This window comes from Giraffa tippelskirchi, chromosome 3, assembly GCF_054371585.1.
Source record: "Giraffa tippelskirchi isolate mGirTip1 chromosome 3, T2T-mGirTip1v1.2.pri, whole genome shotgun sequence".
Taxonomy (NCBI): Eukaryota; Metazoa; Chordata; class Mammalia; order Artiodactyla; family Giraffidae; genus Giraffa; species Giraffa tippelskirchi.
The window spans coordinates 134,004,674-134,012,609 of record NC_137277.1 but is presented as its reverse complement, the minus strand read 5'-3'; the positions used below and the strand labels follow the sequence as shown (position 1 = coordinate 134,012,609).

Below are 7,936 nucleotides of genomic sequence, written 5' to 3'. Positions count from 1 at the left end.
CACAGCTGACATCAATTTTAATAGTGAAAAGCTGAAATCACTTCCTCTAAGATCAGGAATAAGACAATGGTACCCACTCACTATTCAACATAGTGCTGGAAGTCCCAGCAAGAGCAATTTAGGCAAGAGAAAGAAATCCAAAAATATTTAAAATTTTAAGAAGAAAAACTGGCTCCGTTTCTAGGTGACATAATATTATATATAGACAACCTGAAAGACTTCACCAAAAACTATTACAACTAATAAATGAATTTGGTAGAGTTGTGACAGACAAAATCAACATACCAAAATCATTTAGTTTCTGTACACTAATAATGAACTAGCAGAGAGAGAAGTTAAGAAAACAATCCCACTTACAACTGCATCAAAAATTAGTACTTAGATATAAATTTAACAAGGAGGTGAAGATCTGTACACTGAAAACTGAGACACTGATGAAAGAAATTGAAGATGATACATATGCTGCTGCTGCTAAGTCGCTTCAGTCGTGTCCGACTCTGTGCAACCCCATAGACGGCAGCCCACCAGGCTCTGCCATCCCTGGGATTCTCCAGGCAAGAACACTGGAGTGGATTGCCATTTCCTTCTCCAGTGCATGAAAGTGAAAGTGAAGTCACTCAGTCATGTCAGACTCTTAGCGACCCCATGGACTGTAGCCTACCAGGCCCCTCCGTCCATGAGATTTTCCAGGCAAGAGTACTGGAGTGGGGTGCCATTGCCTTCTCCTGATACATATGAACAGAAAGATATTCCATGTCCATGGATTGGCAGAATTAACATTGTTAAAGTGTGCTTAAGACCCAAAGCAATCTACAGATTTGGTTCAATTTCCAATAGTATCCAACAGTATCAAAATTCCAACAGCATTTTTCAAAGAACTGGAATGAACTATTCTGAAATTGTATGAAACCACAAAAGACCTTAAATACTCAAAGCAATCTTGAGAAAGAAGAATAAATCTGGAGTCATAGTACTTCTTAATTTCAAATTACTTTGCAAGCTATAGGACTCAAAATAGGATGGAACTGGCATAAAAACAGACACAGAAGTCCATGCCACACAATAGTGAGCCAAGAATTAAGCCTATGCATATATGGTTAATTAACATGGGACAAAGCAGTCAGGATTATACAGTGGAGAAAGGACAGTCAATAAATAGTGTTGGGAAATTGGACAGCACATGAAAAAGAGGGAAATCAGATCACTATCTTACACCATCACAAGTGTCGAGTCAAAATGGATTAAAGACTTGAATGTAAGATCTGAAGTCCTACAACTCCTGAAAGAGAACATAGAGGGTAAGCTCCTTCACATCAATGTTGGCAATAATTATTTTGGAATTGACAATAAAAGCAAAAGCAACAAAAATGAAAATAAATTAGTGGGACTACATCAAATTTAAAATCTTCTGCACAGCAGAGGAGACCATCAACAAAATAAAAAGGCAACCCACTGAACTGGAAAAAATATTTGCAAATAATACATCTGATAAGGGGTTAATATTCAAACTATTTTTAAAAAACTCATACAACTCAAATAGCAAACAATCCAATTAAAAACAGGCAGAAGAACTGAATAGACACTTTTTTTTTCCAAAGAAGATATTCAAATTGCCTACAAGTACATAAAAAGGTATTCAGCATCACTAAGCATTAGGAAAGTCAAACCATAGTAAGCTATCACTTCACACATTTTAGAATGTATATCATGAAAAAGACAAGAGATAACAAATGTTAGCAGGCATGTGGAAAAAAGGGAACCCTGGTGCACTATTGATGGGAATGTAAAATGGTGCAACCACTATGGGAAACAGTATGGAGTTTCCTTAAAAAAATTAAAAAAAAATTACCATTTTATTTTTATCCAGCAATCCTACTTCTGGATATATATACCCAAAGAAAATGAAAACTGAATTTCAAAAAGTTATTTGCACTCCATGTTCTTTGAAGCATTATCCACAATTCACAGTAGCCAAGACATGGACATAACTTAAATGTTCATTGATGGTTGAACAGATAAAGAAGATGTGGTGTATTTATATATGCACACAGTCAATGGAATATTATTCAGCCATGAGAATGAAGGAAAACTTGCCATTTGTAACAACAAAGATGGAACCTGAAGGCATTTTGCTAAGAGAAATGTCAGACAGAAAAAGTCAAATACTTCATGCTATCTCTTAAAAAGTCAAAATTGTGGAAAGAGAGAATAGAATAGTGGTTTCCAGGGGCAGAGGTGTGAGGAAAAATAGGAAGAGTATGACTAAAGGGTACAAACTGTAAGATGAATAAGGTAAAAGGTCTAATGCAAAATATGGTGAGTATAGTTGATAACATAACATTGTATAAATGAAATTTCCTAAGAGAGAGGAACTGAAATGTTCTTCTAAGAGAGAATAATATATGCAGTGATGGATGTATTAATTAGATTAGGGAATCCTTTCACAATGTGTTTGTTGAGCAAACCACCATAAAGTATAATTTAAATATCCTACAATTTGTCAGTTTTTGTCAGTAAAATTGAAATTGAAAATAAGTAAAATGGTGTTTGCATACAACTAAGATTTGTGATAATTTGTTACCCAGAAATAGTAGAACAGATTTTGGTACAGAAATGGGTTGGTGTTATAACTTAAGCCTAAATTATGTAGTTTTGCTTTAGGATTTGGTGTTAAGAGCTGTACCGGTCTTGAGGAGACTTTCGGTGGAAACACACAACTCAAGATATTGTTGGTGAAGGCTCATGGGAATGTAGTACTGAAAGCTGATAGTATCTTAACCCAGCACTACCAAGTTGAAGCTGAAACTCCAATATTTTGGCCACCTGATGCGAAGAACTGACTCATTCTCACTCAGAAAAGACCCTGGTGCTGGAAAAGATTGAAGGCAGGAGGAGAAGGGGAGGACAGAGGATGAGATTGTTGGATGGCATCCCCAACTCGATGGACATGAGTTTGAGCAAGCTTCGGGAGTTGGTGATGGACAAGGAAGCCTGGAGTGCTGCAGTCCATGGGGTTGCAAAAAGTCGGACATGACTGAGCGACTGAACTGAACTGAACAAAGTTGAAGAGGCTCCTGGATTCTGATTGACAGTATCTGCTGAGCTCCCAGACAGCAGCCAGCATCAACTCTTACAACACGTGTGAGAGGCACTGTGGAGTGCTCATGAATGCTGCCTGATGTAGTTGATACATAGGACAGCTTTTGAACTGTTTTAGTAACCAGTTTTTCTTCTATTTAGATGTATTATTTGGAGTTTTCATGCCAGAGAGCCAATAGCTGAAAAAAATAATTTTCTATTGTGTGTATATTTCATTTTTCTTATTCTAGTGACCAGAATAGCTAAAGCAGTATTAAGAGTGTCTATAGCAACTGTTCTTGTCTTGTCCCTACCCAAATAGTAACACAAAGAATCTTTATGAATAGTAATAATAGATATCATTATTATTGTGTGCTATATGCATAATAATGGTATATCATATTGTTTAAGAGCAAAGATCAGGAGTCCAGCTGTCTACTTCTTACTACCTCTAACTGTTTGACCTTAGGCAAGTTGGCTTACCAACCTTCAGTTTGCTCACCCATGAAATGAGTAACAATAACTGCTGAGCTCATTGAGTTGTGATAGAGGATTAAACGGATGAGTTGTTAAATTTACTTAGTGCAATACCCAAACCTTGGTAAATGCTACATAGGTGTCTGTTACTCATAGCTTTTATCAAGTGCATATTATGTCCAGACTCTGTGCTAAGAGCCTTAATATGTTGCCACACGTAATGTTTACAACTTCTCTATGAAGTGTGCACTATTCTCCTAAAATTTCAGAGGGGGAATCTTCAGCTCCACAGGATTAAGCAACATCCCTAGGTGCTCAAATATAAATGGCAGAGCAAGATTCTGAACTCAAGGATACCTGACTCTCTAGTTCATGTTTTCCTCCTGTGATGTGAGTGGTACATTTCCTGTTCCATGTCAAGTACTTTGAAATATAAAGAGCAATATCAAACACAGCTCCAGCTGCCAAGGGTCTTAAAATCCCAGGAGTCGATCAGGGCTGTCAGCAAATGCTCAGTTTGCTGGATCACTGGAGATGAGGCAAGAGGAGCAGCAGCAAGGCACCTGACTCAGTTCTAAGTGCTGAATTTTGAACATTAAGGAAAGAAGCTGCTTTGGATTTCCCTGAAGAGCAGTGAGCTGTCAGGTGCAGAGATTTCATCAGACAAAGGGTTCAGGTTATCTGCCTGCAGGGATCTGATATTTGACCTTGGTTTGCTTTTATCCCAAAGTCATAATGAGAGGCTGCAATGGGGACAGCCAAAGAAGTGTCTGGCATGAAAGGTTGGTTGCACTGAATAAATTGCAGAGATTAAGGAGTGACCATGTTTGGAGATCTCTAAAATAACTTTTCCATTTAATGATACTTCATTTCAAACAGGCTCTCTCTTCAACTCTGACCTTCTTTATGACATTCAATCCCACATTTTCAACTGTTTCTTTGATGGCCCCATAAGTAAGAACAATAATATCTTCTGAAACTGAAATCCAAGTAAAATGGAGTCATTATCCAAGTTTACCTTCCTCTCTAGACCTAGTTATCATTGATATTGTCATTCACTTGGTACATGCTTAATACTTTAAAATCATTCTTAATCCTCTCCTTCAAGATAATCACTGGGTTCTACCAAATTTTCCTCATTTCATCTTACTTTTTTTAAAAACTATAATTATCTCTATAGTCGATATCCATGTAAGTGTACACCCAAGGTTATGACTATTTTTAATTTTTATTATTATTTCTTAATTGTAATTTTTTAACTTTTTTATTTTTTTAATACCAAAAACATTTTGTATTGGGGAATAACCAATTAACAATGTTGTGATAATTTCAGGTGAACAGTGAAGGGACTCAGCCATAGAGTTGTATGTATCCATTCTCTCCTAAACCCCTCTCCCATCCAGGCTGGCACATGACATTGAGCAGAGTTCCAAGTGCTATGCAATAGTTGTTTGTTGGTTATCCATTTTAAATATAGCAGTGTGTATATGACCTTACCAAAGTCCTTAACTATCCCTTCTCTCTGGCAGCCAGGAGTTCATTTTCTAAGTCTGTGAGTCTCTTTCTCTTTTGTTAAGTAAATTTATTTGTATCATTTCTGTTTATATTCCACATATAAAAGATGTCATATGATATTTATCCTTCTCTGTCTGATTTACTTCTCTCAGTATGACACTCTCTAGGTCCATCCATGTTGCTGCAAATTGCCTTATTTCATTCTTTTTAATGACTGAGTAATATTCCATTGTATACATTGTATACATATACATATACTACATCTTCTTTATTCATTCCTAAACAACTTGGAATGGATTTGAAGCAAATTGTGCCTTAAGAAGATTTTCTTTAAGTGAATAAAACAAAGTTTAAAAAGAAAATAACAATAAAAGAATGAGTACCTGGATAAAACACTCATTTTGCAATAATACAGCTTTTAAGTACATATATTATTGACTGGCCATAGTCCATGCAGAGTTACAAGTCCACAGTTCAACAACAACACGTTGACAGTTCCTAAAGAAAAGTACTTTAGGCCTTGCAGATGCTGCCACCCCAGAGTCTCTTGCCCTGTTCAGCCATGGTCAACCCCACCTTCTTCTTTGACATTGCTGTTAACAACGAGCCCTTGGGCCACGTCTCTTTCGAGCTGTTTGCAGACAAAGTTCCAAATGCAGCAGAAAACTTTCATGCTCAGAGCACTGGAGAGAAAGGATATGGTTATAAAGGTTCCTGCTTTCACAGAATAATTCCAGGATTTATGTGCCAGGGTGATGACTTCACATGCCATAATGGTACTCGTGGCAAGTCCATCTATGGCAAGAAATTTTATGATGAGAATTTCATTCTGAAGCATACAGGTCCTGGCACCCTGTCCATGGTAAATGCTGGCCCCAACACAAATGGTTCCCAATTTTTCATCTGCACTGCCAAGATTGAGTGGTTGGACGGCAAGCATGTGGTCTTTGGCAAGTTGAAAGAGGGCATGAATACTGTAGAAGCAATGGAGTGCTTTGGATCCAAGAATGGCAAGACCAGCAAGAAGATCACCATTTCTGACTGTGGAAAAATCTAATAAATTTGACTTGTGTTTTACTTAACCACCAGACCATTCCTTCTGTAGCCCAGGAGAGCACCCCTTTACCCCTATCTGCTTGAAATATCCTATAATCTTTGTGTTCTTGCTACAGTTCTTTGGGTTCCATATTTTCCTTATCCTCCTCCAAGTTTAGCTGGATTGCAAAGTTAAATTTATGATTATGAAATAAAAACTAAACAACAACAATAACAACAAAAAAGAAAACTACTTTTTTAAATATAAATTTATTTATTTTAATTGGAGGCTAATTACTTTACAATATTGTAGTGGTTTTGCCATACATTGACATGGATCCACCATGGGCGTACATGTGTTCCCCATCCTGAACCCCCCTCCCACCTCCCTCCCTATCCCATCCCTCTGGGTCATCCCATAACCCAGATGTTCCCTCGTTTGACTTACTCCATCTAAGTTCAGATGTGCAGAAGGGCTAAGGTATATCCAGAGTATTTTTTAATGAAACTCCCTCCTTTCACTTCAAATCACTCCTACCTAGAATGCAAAAATAAGTCATTTGATATACTCTTTAGTATTTCATGTTTTAGTGTATCTTTTAGTAAGCAACAGGAAAAATAGTAGCATCATCAGATATGTCATGTGGCTGTTGTGACCCCATCATATACTGTGATCAGAAAGACCTTCACCTCGGTCGATTCATGAGAAAAATATCAGACACACTCAGGCTGGGAGAAATTCCACAGGATACTTGGCTAGCACACAGTAATATTGCCAAGGTCATGAAAAGCAAGTAAAAACTGAGAAACTGCTACAGACAGAAGAAACTCCGGAGATATAACACTTAAACACATCATGGTACCCTGATCTTCATTCTGGAATAGCAAGAGGACATTGATGGAAAAACTGATGAAACCCAAATAAAGTCTAGAATTTAGTGAGCAGTGAGGAACCAATGTTGATTACTTAGTTTTTTATAAGTGTAACATGTAATCAAAGATGACAGGGAAAGCTAGCAATCACACATAAACAATAACATTTATTCTACATTCATGTGGGTGTCTCTGCCATATTTAGATATTTTATCTGCCAACATCTGAAATTAAAATTTATTGAGCAATAAATTAGCATAAGATATCTTTTCCTAAACCAGCTAACCCTGAAGATGAGATTACATCCACAGATACTAAGGTAAAATGAGTTCTCAGCACAGACATTATCTAATTAACAGCCAACACTGACATCTATTTAACAGTCCTATGCGTTATCTCCATCGTTAAAGGCCAGCCCTCATTTACACAAATGTTCACGTTTGGTTCCGATAATATTTATCTTGTCAAGCTATGAAAAATTGCTGAAATGTTATTTTGCATATCTTTGGGCGTTTGAGCCTGAGAGAAAATATTCAAGCCCCTAGAATGGTCCATTTGCCAGACACCACTTTACCAGAGGGAAAGTAAAGTTAGCCAAATTCTCTGTTTCTCTCAATATTTTTTAAGCAAATAATTTCTTCTGAGTCTTCCAAGACTCCGATGTGCCACTTTTCAAGCTGCTAAAAAGCTAAAACACCTAAACAAGAGAAATTTAGTTAGAAGGGGAAAAAACAAACAAACAAAAAAATGTTGCTTTCAAGATCAGAAGCCAGTGAACTACTTCTATATCAGAAGTTCAATTTAATCTGAAAGGAAAACAAATCCATCAACGCCCATTCAATGAGCTCACAGACCTAAGGGACACTCTGTTTCCTCCTAGTTGGATCTGTGTATTAGATGTTATTTGAGATTTTCTGTCCCTGAAACACTTACTTTAAGATGTACCATGTAGCTGGAT

At 37.1% G+C, this 7,936-nt stretch overlaps 1 pseudogene; it reads left to right on the top strand.

The window, feature by feature from the left end:
• Positions 1-5,632: 5,632 nt before the first annotated feature.
• On the top strand, positions 5,633-6,127 carry LOC145540964 (peptidyl-prolyl cis-trans isomerase A pseudogene; annotated as a pseudogene).
• Positions 6,128-7,936: the final 1,809 nt, after the last annotated feature.